This window comes from Rhodnius prolixus, unplaced genomic scaffold, assembly GCF_049639745.1.
Source record: "Rhodnius prolixus isolate KJV_2025 unplaced genomic scaffold, Rpr scaffold_15, whole genome shotgun sequence".
Classification (NCBI taxonomy): Eukaryota; Metazoa; Arthropoda; class Insecta; order Hemiptera; family Reduviidae; genus Rhodnius; species Rhodnius prolixus.
The window spans coordinates 1127392-1149898 of NW_027411605.1; the positions used below are offsets into that span (position 1 = coordinate 1127392).

The window sequence follows — 22507 nt, forward strand, 5'->3', positions numbered from 1 at the left end:
CTGTTCAGTGTTATCATTATAGCACCTGCACGCTGAGTAGCACAAACAAACAGGAGAAGAAAAAAACAAAAAGTAACTTGAATTAAATACTTGGAACTAGAAAAAGTAAAAATTCCGTGTTTAAAAATAACAGAAAACTAAATTTCGAAACACAGTCACGTTCTTCACAATTAAGACCCGCCCCCACTTTGATAGCAAACACCTTGAGAGAAAATAAAACAAAATTCAAATTAGCGCATCACACAAAGTATTCTCATCAGTTTGAACGGGAACCCTATAGGTAGCGCTGAAGTTTATAATGAATACGCGCAGTATTGGATTATTGACAAAGGCTTATCGTACAGTGGTGGGGGTGGATGCTGCTGAGAGACCGTCTCATGGAGCAAAAGCATGTAGCTCCTCTAATCAGTAGAGCTTATCGTTAAAGGGGAGACAGGCGAGGTAGTACATTCCAGCTGTCTGTAGTCTGTAGTATCTCTCCCCCTGCAGGCTGATCCCGTATCTCTTCCCTTGCTATATAACTCTTACTTAATATTCATAACTGGGATGGTACTGACGAGCGGTGGGGGGAAGCTAGCAAGATTTTAACAACAATGGAAACTTGGGGCCGTGTTTATAAAATAGCAGCATCAGTATGCAATATATTAGACACACTGTAACGAAGTTCACAACCTTACTTTCAGCGTTGCACTAAACAACCTTTGACAAAAATTGGTTCACTTTATGCCCAACAGAGTTCCCGTTTCAGTTATCATCACCCGAGTGTACGATTCCCATGAATAGGAGAGTGCGAGGGCATGAAAACAATATTACTTGAAAATTACCCTCTTTTTTTTCTTACTCTCGAGTTCCCACAGGACATCCGTTTTGAGTGTCCATGATCATAACTGTCAATCTGTCTGTCTGTCTGTGGTCAGCATAACTCAGGAACGGAAGTTCCATCTAAGCAACAGCCAAGCGGAAATGCCACTTAACTGAGCTTATTGACCTGAGTTTTATTTTTTGCGTTTATTTTGTGCTACAATCAGCGCGTTGGGGCTATAAGTAACAGTGATAACCGAGTAACAAATGAAGCAAACAAGTGGAGCAAGTTACCCAGTGGTAACACTCCAAAACATTAGATTGTTAGTTACTCTCTTCACTTGAGAAGAGATCACGAGGCCACTGACACCTGTCGGGTTGTCAGGAAGAGTTCTTGAAGAAAGATTTTGGAGCAAAAGGATTTATATGAGAATGCAGTTGAAGTGGAGTTTTCAGCAACTTGTGTGACAAAAGGAATGTTAAGGTCAGTGTGTATAGTCCAGGTTGGAGACATAAAATGGAGCGTTTACAAATAGTTCGAAGTATTTTAGATTGAAGGGACTGGAATTTGTGCGTTTGGTTGAACCCCACACGCCCAGATGGATTTCAAAATAGAAGTATAAAATAGTCTTTTGTTGTCTAGAGAGAGTTTTGATCTTTCGTCTTTTAAATAGTCGATAGCGTCTGTTTAGTTCTGTTCTTTTTAGCCTAGTCTGGGGGGTTCCAAGAAAGTCTTCGGCCTAGGTAAAGCCCAAATAGCGGGCAACGCTATTACTACTGGTAGAGGTGTTAGGTTATAGAAGACTGGAGGAAGAGTAATGCGACAAAAAGTGAAGGTGATGTTTTGAGACTTGGTTTCATTAAGCTTAATAGCCCATCTCTTGAACCACAACTGAGCTTTATTGGATTGTTTCAATTTTAAATTCAAATCAATACTTCGAACTATTTGTAAACGCTCCATTTAATGTTTTCCAACCTGGACTATACACACTGCACCTTAACATTCCTTTTGTCACACAAGTCGCTGAAAACATGATACAGAAAACTCCACTTCAACCTGCAATCTCATATAAATCCTCTAGCTCAAAAATCTTTCTTCAAGAACACTACCTAATAATTCAGTGACAAGACGTCTTAACAGACAGTGTGGCTTCGTGATCTCCTCTCAAGTGAAGAGAGTGAACTAACATTCTAATGTTTTGGTGTGTTACTATTGGGTTACTTCTCCACTCGTTACCTTATTTTTGCATACTTCTGTCATGCTAAGAAACATGATTTGTTCTCTGTTATTCTTACCAAGGGAACTTTCCTACAGTTTATTACAAAGACATAAATGTACGACCGTTTTTGTTTGGAAGAGAAAGTTTCCCTGAAATCTCTATTAAGGGTTCTGGAGGAAAAGGGGATGGGTAGATTCCCACTGAGTTGTAATATGCACTCTTGTGTGAATCTATTAATAATCGTACGAAATTAGGAAAAATATTTTATACAAACTCGATGGAAAAATCACGAAAAAGAAAATGAGAAAATTCACTTAGTAAACTGGAATCGAAAATTTGACATGGTCACGTTAATTTTCTTAGCTAGTAAGAAAAAGTAAAGAACCTCTTAATTGAGCATTTCTCAAAATTAGACCCCAAAAAAAATAGAGAAAGAAAAAGGGAAATATTAGCGGTAGTGATGCTGTGCTGGAACAGGAGATAACAAACGAGTTTTTGGTTTGATTGAGGTTTGTGTATATAATAAAAAGAGATGGAAACACCATTCGCCTCTGTGGCCTCAACTTTCAACAGCACTACTATGATGTCACCGCACTGAAAAAAAAAAAAAAACATACTGTACAGTCCTGCCAACTGACTCACATAAATACAAAAAACACTACGGCGCAAGTTCGGGCTACTGTTACTGGTGTTGGAGGGGGCATCTGTGAATGAATGAATGTCTATCTGTCTGTGTCAAAAGCTTCGAAGATAACCTCAGTTTGGCTCCCTATTGACAATGACGGGCCACTTTTACTCCCGATAGAACTCCCCTTCCTCCAATAACTAATAGCTTTCCCAAGCTATCAGAACTACAGAAATATTTCTAGCCAACAACCAACTTGTAGACTGAGAAAAGGAGGTTAGCCACTTTTTCTACTGTAGGTATTCCCCACCCATCTTGGTAGTACACTAGGTGATCTCCTGCCAGCTTGCTCCAATCGCAAAGCCCCAGGTAGTCAATGGAATTCCAATCTCTTTTATCCTTCTATTTTCCTTTTCCACATCGCCATACTCCTTGAAGAGAACGAGGAAAATGAGGGCTTTTCCAACATCAATTCGCATATTTCTCTCAAGCAGATTAAGGCCCTAGGATTTATTATTTTATTTTTCAATTTACGTCATACTGGTTGGAGCTTTTGTTTGAATTATAAAAGATATGAGAATAGATAACCAAGCGATTACCACAAGGTTTCGAAACTAGACTATAAATCTGAAGTGTCTTAACTGCACTATTGTCAATCAACCCAGATCATTTTTTTCAAAATCTTCCGCAACACCAGAAAGTGGACAAAGAAATCTAATCATACAGTTATTAAAAATTCATTTGCTTAAATAGAACATTTAAGACAATAAACTTTAGAATTCGAAATCTCTAAACCAAACTGATTATCTCTGACGATGGGAAACCAGTCAAGGACACAATAAATATGCTCAACATTTCCTGTTTAACACAAAAACGGAAATTCGTTAAAACTAAAAACAGCTGAATATTAACAAAATGGAATGTGTAAATGAATCTTCGTTTCGTAAACTTCATTGGTAAAGATTTGACGATAAAGTTATTACAAAAGAAAAACTAACTTGCATTTTCATTTGTTAAAATTAATCAGCATGCTTTCCTTCGCTAAAAAAATCACTATAGTTTGAAAAAAGAGATCGTAATAACTAGATACAGTTAATTTGCATAGATCTTCATTTGATCACGCAAATCTTCAATTATATAGCCTGACAGTGCAATAATTATTATTCTATTAAATTTTTATAGCATTTTTATTGCGTCCCTGACTGCCACAAATATTGCTATTATTAACTCCAGTAGCTCTTTTATTACTCTATTTAAAGAGATTATAATAGAGCACAAATTGTACGTGCTTCCCAAATCATATTCTACTGTCGAATCTTGTTTCTAACTTAAGAAATTAACACTATTTATTTTTGGCGTGTGTGTAAATGTGTAAAGTGGCACTTTATATTGTTAGAGCGTACACGTACATTGTAGTAACGGTACTATTCAGATGTCTGACGTCACCACTTTACCTAAATAATAAAAAATACGCAAATATAACCGTATTACGAGGAAATAATCATGTAATGAGCTTTCAATCAGGTTATAATGGCGGCTAGTTAAAGCTGCCGTCTAGATTAATATTTGATTACTTAGTTTCATATTATAGTTTAGATTATTTGTATCTGTTCTACAATTAATTGAGTTAAGAACTTTGACTATGCGATCTAGTTCACGCTGGGACCATCTGTAGGAGAAGAACTGTTTGTCCCTTCGGAGTAAGTAGCTTTTCTTGGCTAACGTGGGCTTGGAAAATGCTTTTTAGGAGAAAAAATGTACCCTCTCTTGGCAGGGGAGAGGACACTTTCCCTGAAATTGACAGAATAACCCCAACTTTTTGAGTCACAACTTTGGGAAAAAAAATGGGAAGGACTTAAATGGAACATTAGTGAGATTATGCCCGAATGAATTGGTACGCCTCTCTTCCTAGAAATCTCTTGGTGAGATTGGTTCCCCTTTTTTTTGCACTGAGGAAGTCATCTTTAGAACTTCTGGAAAGCGTTGGAGGCCATGCTTAGGTAGACAGCCGCAACGCTTCCCGACAGCCTTGGCAGATACCGGGTATTAGAGAGGAATTCAATCTCTCTAGAATCCACTTCAGGAAGTGGGGGAAGGAGGAGTTGCTTTAGGGAGTTATCTCTTACTTGTCCTCCTCAAACTTCCCAAGAGATGTGGGTGTCCTGTAGAGTCTCTTTTGTCGCTGCTGGGAGTTTAAAAAACGGCACCTAATTCCTAAGTTTCCTAAGTTCTGTATTCGTATCAAATATAACTTGGTTTTTGGTAGAAGACGCAGAAATGTTCAGCTAATTCTAGTCCCACTATTCCCTCGCAATCCCCTCTGTCCCACCTCTAAACAAAGCCGACTTTGATTGGCAGACCCACTATGATTTTTAGTTCCTGGCCGTGACGTTAATAACACCTCTTATTTAAGGTTACCCACCAAAACATAACTGATCATCTGTCGTGTGCTAGGCCATTTTAAAATGCAGCTCCGATTTCATTAAATAGTACTAATTATTTTGTTTTTCAAATAATACCACTTTAACGAAGACGCTTGTAAATAGATAATAATAATTACAGGTTTAAGCCTGAAAGTGTGAGGATAGAGTAGAGATTATTACAGCTACAAAGGCTGAAAGGGGAAGGAATTGTTAGTGGAATAAAGTAGAAGATGAGAGTCATCAAGATAGGGATGCAGTTAGCGGAGTAGCATGAACCCTACCAACATAACAAGGATATCATCAACAAGGGGGCCAAGGGTGTGATACTGAGTCCTGGACTGACAACAAGGGATAATTATAATTCTAGCTGGGGTCGTCCACGTGATCTGTAATGATAAACAAGAATATATTGAGGGTTGGTTTAGTTTAAGAGGACAAGTCAACTTAATGCACCAGGCACACGACTCACTCACTGGGGAGGAATGGTTAGTGAAAATAAGGAGACGGCAAAGCCGTAGTTGGTTACGAGGACTTGGTGAAGATATTCGGTGAGGGAGCGACAGCAGTCGGCGGGGACTCCCTCAGGTTTACACGAGAGGACAACAGGAGACGTCATTACACGATTTATCCAACTAAACCCATGCCATACCATTGAGAACCGACCTAATAATGGGATATGGTCTTTGTATTTCCCTTAACTTCCAGGCGCCGGCCAGGGTAACCACTACAACTACAACTAAATGAAAATGGAGGCAGACAGACATGCTGCATCACATTCCCCTCTTATCGTTTCCCTTTTTTCGTCAAAAATTTCTCCTTTTTTTTGCTCCTCATTCATCCCTTTTCTCACAATACCCCAAACAAGGAATACCAAAAATGAGGAAAAGGTTCACTTCAAGATAGGGTACTGTGCATAGTAAACAGTCAAGATTACGAACACATCTGGTATTAATTCTTTTAATTCTACTCTCCAGGTGTTGAATAACAGAAACATTTTAACTAACACCTAAAAATGCCCTGAGTCATTTTCATAGCTAGCTTCATATCCGGTTCGCCCAACATGCTTCTACTGGTAGAGACCAATCCGCTGTCCGTCCCTTTACGTTTTCCAGTCATGTATACCACTTTCTTGATTGACTTATTAGGCATAATTGTGATTTTTAATGATATTTTTGAATTTCCAAAAAACGCTTTGTAATTGTTGCTAGTGTTACCACAGAACCGTGTGTAAAAAAGACTGTCTAAACAAAATTATAATTCAAATAAAATTTTTTGAACTACCTTGTATAAAAAGTTTTTCTGGAAATTCAGGAAGTATTTTTGGAGAAAAAATCTCAGCGTAGCGGAAAATTCATGCAGAAATGTGGGGGTACTTTGTATATTATATATTATTTACTCTAAAATAAATAATAGCCCCATTTCCAAAGTATCAAGTAAAAAAACAAAATTTGGAAAAATCAGTAAGAGTACTACGTTTGAGTTTTCCAACTGAGAACTATAGTTAGTAGAAAAGAACCAAAGTTGGTTAGATATCGTAATATTATTGGACGGCAAATCTGATAAAAATTTTCCTCTTCCAGACCTTAGAAAATGTAATAAGGAACTCGGACAATTTCCAATTCAATTACCAAAATAATTGAAGGTAAAAGTTGTTATCAATAATATGGAATCCAGAAATTCTCGCTGATTCTCGGGGAAAATAGTTAGATTTTTTCCTTTTTGGTGGTTTACGTGCGATTACTTGAACAAAGAAACTAATTGAGTTGGAACTTAGATTGAATAAAACGGATTCAGGAGTCTAAACTACCATTGGCATTGTTGCTGCTTCCGGTTTAAAGTTATCGATTTTAATCATCGATTTGTAAAATTAGATTCAGATGATAATTATTAGCCTCAAAAATTGGCGTCTTTAGTCCCCTAAAGTCTGCTCAAAGGATGCTTAGATCTTAATGAACTCGTATCTGCTGCACTGACCAGTCCAAATCTTCGGAAGCAGTTTTCGTACCATTATATCAGTTAAATCTTAATGCGCATAAGAATAAGTGGGCATAAAGACGTCTCTCCTAGACTGGAGAAAGCTTTAGAGCTGGAGTATTTATAGCCTTAGGAGGATCATATTTGGAATAGCCTAGACAATATCACGGAGATCGAGAGGCAGAGGAAAAAGAAAACTAGGACAACATCTCCAACTGTTCTGTGCCTAATAATAGGATCCTCCATTAGGTTCACTTCCTGTGTAGGACATTTTGTTTCCAGTCGTACAACCATTAGTGGCAGGAAGTAACGAGAGACGGTCTCCTTATATCCTGTTTTTTTGCATTGTAATACCTAGTTTTTTTGAAAAAAGGACTATTGACAACGGCACATTAAAGGAAATGGTACGCAAAAACCTCTGCAGGGAACAGAGCCCACCCTCATAATCTAACCTAATGTACCCAGACTGGTGCTGGACTGGGGATAATTCGGACCTCCTTACTTTGGCGGCAGAGAGGGGGAGATTTTCTTCCCTTTTCGTTGTACTCGTGACATCAGTTGCTTACTTTATCTGAGTATTTTCTTCCGTTACACAAAGTCTTTAGAAGAAATCTTTGAACGACCTCAACATTTTCTTTCTAGTACATTCTTTAAGTACATCACATGCACCCAAAGAGATAGTTACAAAGTTGAGTCCACTTACCGAAATCTCTATGTATGAACGAACTCCTCCTTCAAAGCACCTATCTTCCATCAAATGTATCTGCAACAAAGAGGAGATATATATTTAGAAATCAAGATGATCAGATCTTAGGTATCCGCATTGCTATCTCCCAATCTCTCTTCCACACAAACTCTTTTCTCTCTCATTCCTCGACTTAATACGTCGCATCGCACAAGTTTTTCCTATTTCTTAATCTCAAGTAGGAGCAAATGCGAATTAGATTCTGTTTTCTTTCATAGTGGCAACATTTATTTATTCAGGTAGGCTTTACGTCCAACTACTAAACTCGGTGTCGTAGATAATAAAATCCAGGCCTTAGCCGAGAATCGGAACCAGCTACCCAATACTTTTGCGAATCTCGCGTCTAAACGTTCGCCTACCGTAGCACCTAGAGCAAGGAGATAAATATATATGTGTGTGTGTTTGTGTTTTGTGAACATTTATTGGTGAGAGAGAGAGAGATAGAAAGCAAGACAGCCGCTCAATTAGCATCAACAAAGAGCATTATAGTTGGAAGTGAATATGACATTGTGATAAGACATTGAGGTAGATGGTAAATATTTAGATGATGATTAATGCGAAAGATAACAAAAGATAATCTAAGTGCACAAGAAGAAGTGTTTCCGAAGCGTCTTCCAACTGGAAGACAGAAGCATACAAGTTCACCAAGGAAAAGGCTGGTTGTTTTATCAAGTGTGCGCCCCAAAGTGTGTTTAATTTTCAAGAAACTAATGAAAGCGAAGACTATGAAGGAAGCGAGAGAGAATGGTTGCCAGGGGAAACCAGCTCACATTGTTTTAACCGTACCTTCCTCCACCTTCAGAGAGTGATGTGGAAAATAAGGCCAAAAAACTATATGTTGCCTAGCAGCAAAGAATGACTCCTAAACGAGAGAAATTTCTTTATTTTCAAACTATCGATTCTATTCTCATCAAAAGCCAAAATTCTATGAAAGCTCGCACGATTTATTCCAGCTTACCCCGCAAACTAAGCCCAAGTAAAAAAAAAAAAAGTAATCGCCTAACTATACTTTATAACATACTTTACTATAAATTACTCATATTAACCGTTGGGAATATAGACTAGTACCTCAATACATCTTAGCTTTGCAGGTCGCTCCTCTAAACCGCTCGGCTACCGTGGCTATTTTTTCAAGCAGGGCTTTACGTCCAACCACCAAATTAGGTGTTCGAGGACGGAGGCGACTAGTAAACATAATTTACTGTAAATTTCTCTCACATCAACTATTGGGAATGTAGACTAGTACCGCAATACTTCTTAGCTTTGCGGGTCTAGCCTATAATCGCCTAACATACTTTACTATAAATTTCTCATATTAACCATTGGGAATATAGACTAGTACCGCAATACATCTTAGCTTTGCGGGTCTAGACTATAACCGCCTAACATACTTTGATATAAATTCCTCATATTAACCATTGGGAATATAGACTAGTACCGCAATACATCTTAGCTTTGCGGGTCTAGCCTCTAACCGCCTAACATACTTTACTATAAATTTCTCATATTAACCATTGGGAATATAGACTAGTACCGCAACACAACTTAGCTTTGCGGGTCTACTCTCTAACCGCCTAACTATACTTTATAACATACTTTACTATAAATTACTCATATTAACCGTTGGGAATATAGACTAGTACCTCAATACATCTTAGCTTTGCAGGTCGCTCCTCTAAACCGCTCGGCTACCGTGGCGCCTCAACTAACAAACTTTACTTACCTATAATAAAAGAATTGTAGCTTGAATTAAAAACCAATGAATTGGCACCTTCCAGAGCACAAGTATCGACGAGTTGAACAAAGCAAAGCGAATTTCTTACTTCTGATACTAAAATATCTTTCAATCGCCATTAATATCTAAAAATCGGCCTTCCAATTTGGGAGGCAAAAGCTTCCTTTTAGTGCTGAACCATGTTCATATACTAAATCTATCATTTTCGTTTCAAAAGTTGTTCTCGTGTATATTAAGGGAACTCTGGTAGGTACTCCCTAAGGTTTAGCTTTTATCCAGCAAAATGTAGTCCCAGTTTAGTTGACTCCCTAGTTAACAATTCAAGGTGACAGAATAATAATAATAGTTGTAAATTAAGGGCTCCAGTTTTGAAAAGAGATTTTGAAATTCTTAAGTTTCCACAAATGTCACTTGTTTTCAAAACGTTTATATGAACATGGTTCAGCACTTAAGGGAAAGGAAGTTGGTCCTGCTGGCGATGTCGTCACCTTCTCTGCCTCCTTGACAGTTATTAATTGCTTGACCCTTTTCTTAATGTCGGTCCACTTGTTTCCTGGTAATGCCTGATGATCCTTTCGTAACGGGATACAAGTAGTTCATCCCCTTCTTTGCCTATTATTTATTTTTTCATTTTTTTACTGTTATCGTAGTAAATACTGTTATACGAGGGTCGTTTGAAAAGTCCGTGCAAAAATAAAAACTACTTAATTTTTTGGGGTAAACCTTTTTTATTTTTCAACATAGTCTCCTTTTAGGCTTATACACTTCGTCCAACGCTGCTCTAGTTTGTTGATCCCTTCCGAATAATAAGATTTGTCCAAGTCTGAAAAATAGCCATTCGTTTCTGCAATCACCTCCTCGTTTGAATAAAATCTTTTTCCCGCCAGCCATTTCTTCATATTGGGGAACAAATAATAGTCCGAGGGAGCCAAGTCTGGAGAATAGGGGGGATGTGAAACGAGTTGGAACTCTATTTCCATTAATTCTGCGACCACAACTGCTGAGGTGTGAGCTGGTGCGTTGTCGTGATGGAAAAGGACTTTTTTGTGGGCCAATCGTGGGCGTTTTTCTTGTAGCTCGGTTTTCAAACGGTCCAATAACGATGAATAATATGCACCTGTAATAGTTTTACCCTTTTCCAGATAGTCGATGAGGATTATTCCTTGCGAAACCCAAAAGACAGTCGCCATAAACTTTCCGGCCGAAGGAACGGTCTTCGCCTTTTTTGGCGTAGATTCCCCCTTGGTAACCCATTGTTTAGATTGTTCTTTGGTCTCAGGAGTGTAGTGATGTATCCATGTTTCATTCACAGTGACGAAACGACGCGTAAAGTCCTGTGGATTCTTCTGGAACAGCTGCAAACCGTCCTTGCAACACTTCACACGATTTCGTTTTTGGTCAAGCGTGAGCAATCGCGGCACCTATCTTGCGGATAGCTTTGTCATGTCCAAATGTTGATGCAAAATATTATGTACCCGTTCATTCGAGATGCCCACAGCACTAGCAATCTCACGCACCTTCACTCTTCTGTCATCCATCACCATATCATGGATTTTATCAATGATTTCTGGAGTAGTAACCTCAACAGGGCGTCCAGAACGTTCAGCGTCACTTGTGCCCATATGGCCACTCCGAAAATTTTGAAACCACTTATAAACTGTTCTAATCGAAGGTGCAGAGTCACCATAATGTTTATCAAGCTTCTCTTTAGTCTCCTGAGGCGTTTTGTCTTTCATAAAGTAGTGTTTAATCAACACACGAAATTCTTTTTCGTCCATTTTTTGAAAATCACTCGACTTCCTCGATTCAAACGAATGCCAAACACAAAGAAATAGACCGATCTGGCTGAAACTTGGTGTGTGTTCTTCCAAGAGATGCTACTAACTAAACATAACCTCGATACACGCCAGTAGTGCTATCTCTCTGACTTTGCATGGACTTTTCAAACGACCCTCGTAGCTTAAGTTCACCCTCCAATAACTTACGGCCATTTAAGTGATGGTAAGAAACAAATTAATTCTAGCAGAAAGAGATCAACTGTTCTGACATTTTCTTTTCTTTTTTCTTCTGTTTTGTTACTATGAATAATTTCATTAAATAATTCTACTGTCAAGAAAACATATTACAAAAAGTCACCTGTAATCTGCCTTACGTGATAAACCGGAGAAAGAGCACCCTTTCAAGGGCGCTTCCCAGGATAACGGAGGAAAAAAAAGAGCCCAAAGCTCACTGTCACCCGCCTGGAATGGAATTCAGTCCACGCAACTCTTAAATGCACGCAATCGATTACGTGCGTCGATGACTGAGCACGCAACAAATAGTACCTTTCCTCCCTCTTTGTTCTGTTGGTAAGTGGTATTTTCTACCTTCTCTTGTCCCTTCTTAAGAGGAAGTATTGTATTCAATTATGAGAACTCACCGGAAATGTAGAAGGCCTCTCTCCTTGAACACGAACACATCCGACGGACATACCTTGCTCATATTTTCACATCATAATAATAAGAAAACAACATATTTTCTAATGTTACAGAAAATATTAAAAACTATAAAATAGTTTGGTGGAAGAATCTCTTTTAAAACCAGTTTCATAAATCCAGATTAAGTCAGCGCCCTTAAAATAGATGAATCATCCATCCATAGATCGTCCACAAACTAAATGAGGGCTGAATAATTAAAGTAAACCTTTAGGGAGATACAGGACAAGTGTATCTTCTATGTAGACTGGAACAGAAAGAGGCCTTGGCACTTAACAGGGACATGTCAGGGGCTGCGGGGACAGCCGAGTGCGCTGGCTAGGACAGGAATCATGTATCAATCAAGGAAGAGATGATAGACCTACTAAGATCAGCAAGCTGATCCCAGTTATTTTCTTGAAAAATGCATTAATTGTTTGGGAACAGTTATTACAAACTATGTATTTTCAATGTTTTGTTTCACTTTTGAATAAATTTAATTTTATTGTTAAATAATTTAGATAATATTGGGTTGTCCAGGAAATAATGCAGGATTTTATGTTTTCTTTAAAAACCCATCCAAATAGTAAACTGTTTATGTTTATTTGACTTTTGATTTGTATAAATGTGAACACTTATTAATCCTCTTTCAAACAAAAATGTTTGTTTACCTCTGTAACATTTTGCTACTTGGAAATAATTCAGTCTTTACTAAGATGTCAAAGCGTGATTTTGTTTTACGAGTTCAAACTACGTTCGGAACGGGGGCCCAAACGGCCAAAAATATCAACGATGTCTGGGGGGGGGGGCGAAAGCAGTATAAGTGAGTACACTGTTCAACGGTGGTTTCAGAGATTTCGCGAGAGTGACTTGAGCCTTGAAGACCGTTGGAAGAAGTTCTGCCCTTGATGACGATTTTCTCCGAGCTTTGGTGGAAGAAAATCCCAGAACAGTTGGGAAACTCGAAGTCAGCAAATCAATCGTCGATGAATATCTTAAGGTGATTGGGAAGGTGAAAATTGGCTTGAAAGTTGGGTTCTTCACACATTAAACGACCACCAAAAAGTTATAAATTCTAAGGATTCCAAATTCTATACAGACGGTATGGGGAAAAGTTACCCACACGTTGGCAGAAATGTATAGAAAGTAATGGAGACTATTTTGTTTAACAAAAATAGTTATAAATAATTAATTTTTATTTTTTTCTTGTAGAAACCATAATCCTGCATCCCAAACAACCAACACTATCTAAGGATGCGTTCCCAAAGAAAGGACAAGAAAAGAGAACAAATAGCTTTACAAGATGCTGTGGATAGTTTGAATGGTTTGAGCGGCTAATTGAAGCTTAGCGTAAATATCAAAACGGAAGCTAATTTATCCGTTTGTTGTACGACGAACAGACCACATATAAACGTAACGTGACTGCTGCAGTCATGTGCAGTGAGTAGGAAACGCCCTATTTCCATATATTCTCTTTACAGACTTGTTTCAATTTTCCTTTAAAGTGCATTGCGTTAGATAACCACAGCCTCTCTCATTAACCCTTTAAAAGTGACATCGCTCGTCGGCCACTATCTCTCTCTTCTTAATTACAACAGCTTCTCGTTTATCTGACACCAATCTTCGTTCACCAGGTATCACTTTAATATAATCAATACAACCCTTAGCACGCATCATTAGTCCTACCTGTCTGATATTTGTTATCTCATTAATGTCTTTCCCTCTGGAATAAATAGATTGCATTCACGGTCATAACTAGAACTGCCCAGTACAAATATTCTCGATAATAAGTGGAATTTTTCAAATCGCTTAACAAATAGATTTTGAAGGTGAAAAGCTACTAAAAACAGGCCAAAAAAGTTGAGAATTTTGAGAATTTTTTTTTGTGGTTACCTTTTTTCTAAAACAACCTATCGCCAAAACGCATGAACGAAATATTAATACTTAAATTTTGGCATTGTTTTAAATAATAAATTAAAACTATAGCTTTTATTAACTTCTATGCTAATGTACCGTTTTTGTTTTAATTTTACTCGTATATAGGGACTGATATTGTCGGTAAGTGTTTTATGTTTTCGTAATGATATGATGAACCGTATTGGTTTAAATGTTTTGTTTGAAAATTAAAGTAAAGTAAAGTAATCGCCTATTTTTTCAGGCGGGGCTTAACGTCCACCAATTAGGTGTCGTGGACGGAGGCGACTAGCAAACATACTTTACTGAAAATTTCTCATATTAACCATTGGGAATATAGACTAGTACCGCAATACATCTTAGCTCTGCGGGTCTAGCCTATAACCGCCTAACATACTTTACTATAAATTTCTCATATTAACCATTGGGAATATAGACTAGTACCGCAATACATCTTAGCTCTGCGGGTCTAGCCTATAACCGCCTAACTTACTTTACTATAAATTTCTCATATTAACCATTGGGAATATAGACTAGTACCGCAATACATCTTAGCTCTGCGGGTCTAGCCTATAACCTCCTAACTTACTTTACTATAAATTTCTCATATTAACCATTGGGAATATAGACTAGTACCGCAATACATCTTAGCTTTGCGGGTCTAGCCTCTAACCGCCTAACATACTTTACTATAAATTTCTCATATTAACCATTGGGAATATAGACTAGTACCGCAATACATCTTAGCTTTGCGGGTCTAGCCTCTAACCGTTCGGTTAGACCCGCAGAGCTAAGATGTATTGCGGTACTAGTCTATATTCCCAATGGTTAATATGAGAAATTTTCAGTAAAGAATGTTTGCTAGTCGCCTCCATCCACGACACCTAATTGGTGGACGTTAAGCCCCGCCTGAATAAATTAACTAACACACGTCAATAGCGCATATGGATCTTCTTTTTTTTTATCTATTTCTTTTAATTAAAAAAAAAAGTTAATTAGTAATAAGATAAAAAAAGCAACAACAAATCTCTCCAATTTAGACCAATCATTTCAATGTCACTTTACAAGGCAAAATTATTAAGTCTTATCTATAATAAATTAAGAAATCGCGTTTAAAACGAACAACATGCAAAAATGACGTGCAAGAAAACGGCCGTAATCAAGAAAACCTAGAGGAAATTTGCATGAGTATTATGCATGCATTTTAATGGTAAGTATATTCATTTAGAGTTACCATGGTAATAATAACGCTCAATTTCAGGCCAGTAAGGTTTTTTTTCTTTTGTTCCAGTACTGAATGGGATGTACTTACTGGACAAGACAGAGAAATTACAGGCCAAGGGAATGAAATGCAAACAGGACATTTCGGTAAAACCAGTTCAGCATGGAAAGAAAAATGCAGGAAAACTTCAAGAAAAATTTTCCAGCTAAAGTTTTTTTGTGGGCCACGCATTCCGAGTGTACAGTACCGGAAACTACTGGACTTGCATGTGAACTAAAGACTGTGAAACCGCTTGTAATAGGACTTAATTAAAATCTCCACAAATGTTCCCGATATTTTTTGTTTTTGTTTTGGCATTGGCTTCCGCCATACTACCAGCATCGTCTGGTCGATAGATTTTTACTACATTTTACACAATTATAGACAATAGTAGTCTCCATATACAGATAAAATATAAACAAAATCTATCGAGTAGTATTCGAGATATTTGAAGTTAAATTTTTCACTTTGTAGAACGGAAACAAACTTTAACCCTATATATCTCGTTTTCTGGTCGATAGATTTTTACTACATTTTACACAATTATAGACAATAGTAGTCTCCATATACAGAGACCCCCAAATGGCACATTTTTATAAAATTCCGATTCGAATGACACCTCATTCATGAAAATCTGTTCACGCGTTTAGGCGCTACGTTGTTTACAAAAAAGGTAACAACAACAACAACGACAATTTTTGAAAAAGCCGTTTTTGCTCATTTTCATCATCTTTTTTCTCAAAATCTATCAGATCTAGGTGGTTGCAGAAAAATTACAGTTGTAAAGAAGGATTTTCCCTATTATATAAAGAAAATTTGGGAATTTTATCTTTTTTAGAAAAAGAGAAAAAAATTGTCAAAGTTGGGTTTTTTTCAACGTTACGGTTTTTCGTGCAGTTTTTGACGATCTACCCTTATACAACTGTCCTACCGGATAGTTTTAATACAACTATTTACATACAAACTTACAACTAATGGATGGATCAGTACTCTATATCCCTTGCCATCCTTATAGCTTAACCGAAATTAAAATCACGTAATCTTTCTCTAATCATTTTCTTCCATTCGTTCTAATCGGCTATAACTTTTACATATATTCATATTTCTTTGCTAGCTCTGCTACAGATTTTTAAGCACATACATGTTAGTGGAGAATATGATGTCTTCGTAGCGAAATGGTGCATCTAAATACCTGTATTCCCTATATTAAGCAATTCCTATAAGCACTTGTGTCAACACGGCTATAGAAATTTTGGAACATGTAATTGATGACAGTATAATGATAAAGGATGAAACATTATGCAACAATTAATTTGACAAGTGGTCAAACGATTGGTCGCTCAAAAAACAAAGTGTTTGGGCCTTATTTTTGTAAAACTTTATTTCAAAATTTAAAAACTATAGATACCTACTTTAAGGACTATGCTGTAAACAGACAGTGAACAACACGTTACACGCGCATAGTCAGAAGGAAAAATACCCATCTATAAACTGACAAACATAAAATTTTCTAAAAATCAGTGATCCGCGGAGGTCCTTAAAACGGATACATATGGTAAAAAACTCAAGGACTTTGACTCAATCCATTAATATACTTTCCTATACCTAAAAGTAAGAGAAAATTTAAAAAAAAGTGATAATATTTTCAGTGAAAACAATAAAAACGCGCCCTAAGTAAAAAAAACCACATATTTGCAGCACCCTAAAACCTAATAATAAAAAAATGATATTTTGTTTATAAACATAATAGGTGGGCTGCACCCTTGTACGTATATATGTTGCTGCACCAATGCACTTCAACTTCCGCTCCAGCCAAGCGTGCAGCAAACAAAAACAAGCATCAATAATCTTTGAGGGGGTGGATATATTATATACGTGTATATATATAATACAAAAAATAACAATATATCAAAAAAGAAAGTTTCTCACAATATGAGAAAGCAGAGAAATAAATAAATGAAAAATACTTCAACGCTTTTATAGTTAAACTGGCTGACCCAAGTATAATATTGGCCGGAACCTGTTTGAACCAAAGCAATACAACGTTAAGACCGGAATCTGAGAAGGAAAAGTCGGATTAGAAGCTTCACACGACTGTAAAATCACTCCTCTTCCTCAATTGAACGCTCCTTCTACTACAAATTACTCTAGTTTTATACAAAATTAAATTCTCAACTCAACTGTGGCACTACGGCCCGTGTAGGACCCTGGTCTCCGCCAATACCTGACCCCAAGCCCCTCTATCCAAAGCCTTCCTTCTCAACCTGTCTTACATTTAGTTCCCGTTGAGACCCTCTTCCACATCACACAACCAACGCAGCCTAGGTACTCCCTCTCGGTCTACTGCCTCCAGGGTGACTGCCTCCAGCGCTCTTCGTGGTGCTCTTTCACTCTCCATCCTCTGCACATGTCCCACCCAACGCACAACCTTCCCTGCTTGACGACGGACACTAAATCCTCTTCCCCATACAACTCTCTTAGTAACTCCGCGTTTTTTCGGCACCTCCAGACTTGTATCTTGGCATACTGGTCCATAGACCGCCCTTAATAACTTTTTTCCCAGCGGTTCAATTTCGATTCGTCTGCATGCCTCAACGTCCACGATTCCGAGCCGTACGTTACAACGGGTCTAAGGACTGACTTGTAGATCGTCAATTTGGACTTTCTTGAAAGGGATCTATTATAGAATGTCCGCCTTAGCGCTCCCAGACACCTATTTCCGGCTACTATTCTACTTTCTATATCTTGGCTTACCACATTTTTGTTAAGTGAAAACAACACCTAGATATTTAAATTCACTAACGCCCTCAAACCGGTGCTGATCCGCGATCAATTCTCTGAAACATCTTCTCGCCGAGTTGTGACCATGTACTTATTGTCTTCTCCTCGTTAATCTTCAGATTAAATTCTACTGAATATAATTAAGGATCTAGACTACGTCAAACTAAGGTGTGACGTAAATTAGCCTAGCAAGTGAGTTAACTACAAATTACATTTTCTAATCGCTGCTTAACCGTCAAATTCAAGGTAAGTAAAGCTTGAAGTTCTTTCACTCTTTAATAAAGAGAATGATTCCAAAATATTTCATGAATAAATATTTTCAAAGCATTAAAAAAAAAATTAGCAAAAACAATGTGAGAAACCAATTCAACAAAGTCTTATTTCCGCCAATTAACCTCAAAATATAACTTCTTAAGCAATGCTTTTTGATGTTACTTGATCGTATTGCCTACGGACACCTCCTAATCTATACTTTGCTTTGGAAGTGACCACTTTCAGAGGAGTAGGTAATTGAAGTTGTTGCCATTTTGTAAGATATTTCATACTTAACAAAATATTATTTTAGAAGCGTTACTTAAGAGGAGTTACACTGATTTGAATAAGTAATGTACGGATTTTTTTGGTCAGGATGAATAGTTTCGATTGCTAATGCGTGTAAGATAACGTGTAACTGTGGTGCGTAGGAGTTGCGATTGGAGGGATTGGAAGCGGTTAAGATTGTAGCGCTTAGCTAAAAAGTGCGTATAGGGTAAAGTCGGGAGAGATGGCCAACAGCCGAAATTTAACCGAAATGTCGTCCGACGGCGCTGCGTGACTTCTCCAATGATGAACGTTCATGTCTGACTGCAGTGAGTTCATTTTGGTCTGCGTCAAAGCGTTATTAATTAACTCAGAGAATAAAAACATTATCGCCTCAACAAAAAATTTTATGATAGTTGCATATTGCGTGCTGCAGCGAATGCATGTGTCGAAATCTTAGTGTTGTTTTCTACATATTAGGAAAGTGCAGTATACATTAATGAATCCTAACTTCTAAAACTGTCAAAAAGTACGCGTTGAGTTATGTTTATCATAGTGGCCATCTCTCTCTAGCATTCGGGACAGATGGCCATCAAACAGTAGGGATAGATGGCCAATTATTTTTACTTTTTTTTTATATATAGTTTGGCTCAGTTTCCAATTTCTCTGCAGAAAAATGCCAGTTACGCATAAAAGACAGAACACTAACCGCGGAAATTATACTGAAGAAAATTTGAGATCTTATTAACCCCACACCCAAACTGTCATCTCTGCAAGAAAACGAGCCAAGTCTGTTTGCCACTTTATTAACTTCACCCGAGCACATTGCTGTTGTGAAAAAAAAACAGAGTAGCAAAGATATCCAAACCAAAGAGAAATACCATCCCCAAAGAGACAATTCTGTCTCTTTCCTATCCAGATTTAGGCTGGTTGTAGGGCTGTTCAGGAGTCAGTTACGATGGTTTACACGAGTAGTCGTGGTAAAGTGGGTTAAGTTCATGTTATTTGTATCAAGGGTTCCCCACGTAAGGCGTCTGTCAAGGTGGTGTTCAAGTTATCGAACTTGGTATTGCTGGACGCAATATGGTCCCAGATAGATTGGCGGAAGTACTTTGTGTAATTTGGGTAAAGGTTATGTAGTATGATTTAATGCCGTGCACCACTGGAGAAACCAGAGTTCGAGAATATGAAGTTGAGGCTAAATGTAGAACGGAAGTTACCGTTAAAAATTCAATATTCAAATTGCATAAAAGAGAAGTTATATCTTATTAGAGGGGGGGGAATGTTCATAAAAAATTCATTTCCGTCATAATACGTGAAAAAATAAATCACCGGAAACTGATTCCTAAAATACAAACCAGCAGTTTGTCACTAATTGACAGTTGATTAACTTAATAAGTATTAAAAGAAAAGTTCAAAAATAAATATTTCCCCCTCAGAATGTCTAACAATGAATTAGTTGACAAGTGAATATATTTTCGTGTCACTAAAATCTCGAAATATATGGATGGCACATTATTTTTAAATAATAATAAAAATTACACAAATCTAGTTTCTAGTTTTGTTATAGGACAATTAACTAGTCGAAAGATGGTGACGTTCTGACAAGTTCACTAGACTATGCTCGTACGTTTTAGTTGTTTATTTTTATAACCTTCATTCTATTCTCTAAGAGTTATTTATTGTCTGGCATCTTGTCTGGTTTCAGTTATTTGTCTAGGGCTAGACTTGGTTAATTTGTTCACAAATAGATTAGCTAGAAACTACGCATATCATGCAATACATACATGTGTTACTTACTTGCCTAACTTTATTTGTTGTGTTTCGAATCCTGGATTTGTTGAGGGCCTGTCTTGTTAATTCGTCCACTCACCAAATTTGCCAAACGTTTCAGTACGGCTACGTGAAACCATGAGGAGGTTATATTGGGTAGAACTTACAATCAATCAGGTGACTGAAATGGAGGCTGTTGCCAGTGCCTTCTTAATTGAGCTTTAATCATTAAGTTATTTCTAACTGTTCTAATCTTCTTTTTTTTTCTTCTTAAAATTCTGAGATTGTTGTGTTGTCTTCGTGTTATTCCAATTCTTTCCTATGAATGTTGCAAATATCCCCCAGTCAAACGTTTACATTGGCACCTCTAATGCTCATGCAATTCTCTTAAGGCAGCCAACTTTGAACAGTTTTAATTTCCCCTCCAAATATTTAAAAAAACATTTATGATAGGTAATTTTCTCCATTTGTTGTTGGTAGACCTGTTGTATAATTAGACAGAGTTTCCCTTCGTTTTCATTGTTCGGTAAAGCCCAGAATTGAGAAATGTTATTATATTCTGTAAGGTGGAAGTAAAAATTTTTTGTTGCAGCTTTGGGAAGTGTATTGTGGAAGATTGTAGTGGACAAGGTGTAAGTATTGTTAGTCCCCATATTAACATTTGGAATTCGTATTTTTAAATCTAGTATTTACAAAAAGTCTATTTGCTTGCAAAAAAGTTTTAGATATTATAATAGGATGATAAATTAATGCCAGTTTCAGTCATGATAAACTTTATTATGCTGGGCTTTCGACCTAGGGACTAGATCATCTTCAGGGCTAATTTACAATGTAATATTTTATCATCATTAGAGGGTTGGTGTGTCTGCTGTCTTGTCTGTTCATGGACTGAGTGTACAGAACAGACAAGACAGAAGACACAGCCAACCCTTTAATGATATAAAATAGTATATTGTAAATTAGCCCTGAAGATGACCTAGTCACCCTAGGTCGAAAGCTCGGCATAATAAAGATTATAATGACTGAAACTGGCATTAATTGTTTCATTCTATTGAAACTATGATTCAGTCACCAAAAATAATGAAAAGTTGGATATTATATTTTCTTTTAAAATCACAGTTAAAATGTGCCGCCCTATCGACCTGCAAGTTTGTGACTTTTTTTTTTTTTTGTTTAATCGCAGAGAAGGGGAAAGTGGGTCCGAAACTACATTAAGAAGCGCAACAAACCGAATATTTTGTTCAAACTTCCTAAACCCATCACACTTCGGATACAACATTACGAACTGAGTCATTCTCGATTTTTGAACTAGATTTCAGTGGTTTAAAAGAGAAAGTAATGTAGTGGTGAGAGAAATAACTGATAGAAGGTAGATTCAGAGTAAAGTAATATCATTTCTTTCTATTTTATATTGTGATTAAAGGTGACCCCCACCAGTGGGGCAGATATTAACATTTGACACAAAAATTTTAAATTAAAAAAATATAGATATGTAGGTGAAGTACCAACTGTTTATTGATACAGATCTGTTGAGAAGACTTGAAAGTTGTAGAAAACTAAATAAAAAGGTTCAATAACACGATTCTGTGCGCACTCTGTAACAGAGTGATGTAAATTCTGTTCAAATGTGCTCCCCTCTCCGCTACATATTGGGAAACTGCGAATGCAATGATTTGCAGGCTCTAAACTGGCCTCTAAACAATTGATTTCTTGTAATAACATGAAAACTGAATTGCTCCAGTGGTGTATGCTGAATTGAGAAATTGGGCAATTGACGATTCGTCTTCTAGTTTCTGTGTATTTAATTTCTGACAACCTAAATCCATCAAGTTGTTGTTCTATTCTTCAGTAGATCCTCTATATTCCCAAGGTTTTTACATGGCATGAATTCCAGTAAATAAATCAAGCATCAAACTAGTGAAATATTGCTGATTTTCTTTGTCATAGCTTGCAAGTTTATTTGTTTATTCCTGATCGCTTTCTGATCTTCATCCATCATCAGAGATTAATTAACCAGTTTGGTTGATCGATAATTTGACTTCAACTGTGTTTCTCTTTTATATCTTTAATAGTGCAACATTAGACAAGAAGTCAGATTATGTAGTGAGGGTTTTTTTGTCGTGAGGATTTCCCACAGAAACGCAGCCGAGAAAAGCTGGGATGTAAAAGGAAATCAAGGCCAACGCAGAAAAAAAAAAGATCGTCTTACATTTTATCTTTTTTTTCTTGCTGAAGTTACAACTAGAGGAGCATGTTTTGTAAAGTCACCTAGTCACGTTAGAG

At 37.1% G+C, this 22507-nt stretch overlaps 1 protein-coding gene across 5 annotated transcripts in view; it reads right to left on the bottom strand.

Annotated features, from left to right (window-relative positions):
* The window catches only part of LOC141454937 (uncharacterized), a 552216-nt gene that overhangs the window by 197485 nt on the left and 332224 nt on the right, over positions 1 to 22507 (bottom strand). For all 5 annotated transcript variants that reach the window (XR_012459052.1, XR_012459051.1, XM_074129644.1 and 2 more), the window contains one exon: positions 7747 to 7806. The gene's annotated coding sequence lies outside the window, so the exon portion shown is untranslated. The remainder of the gene's footprint in view (positions 1 to 7746; positions 7807 to 22507) is intronic.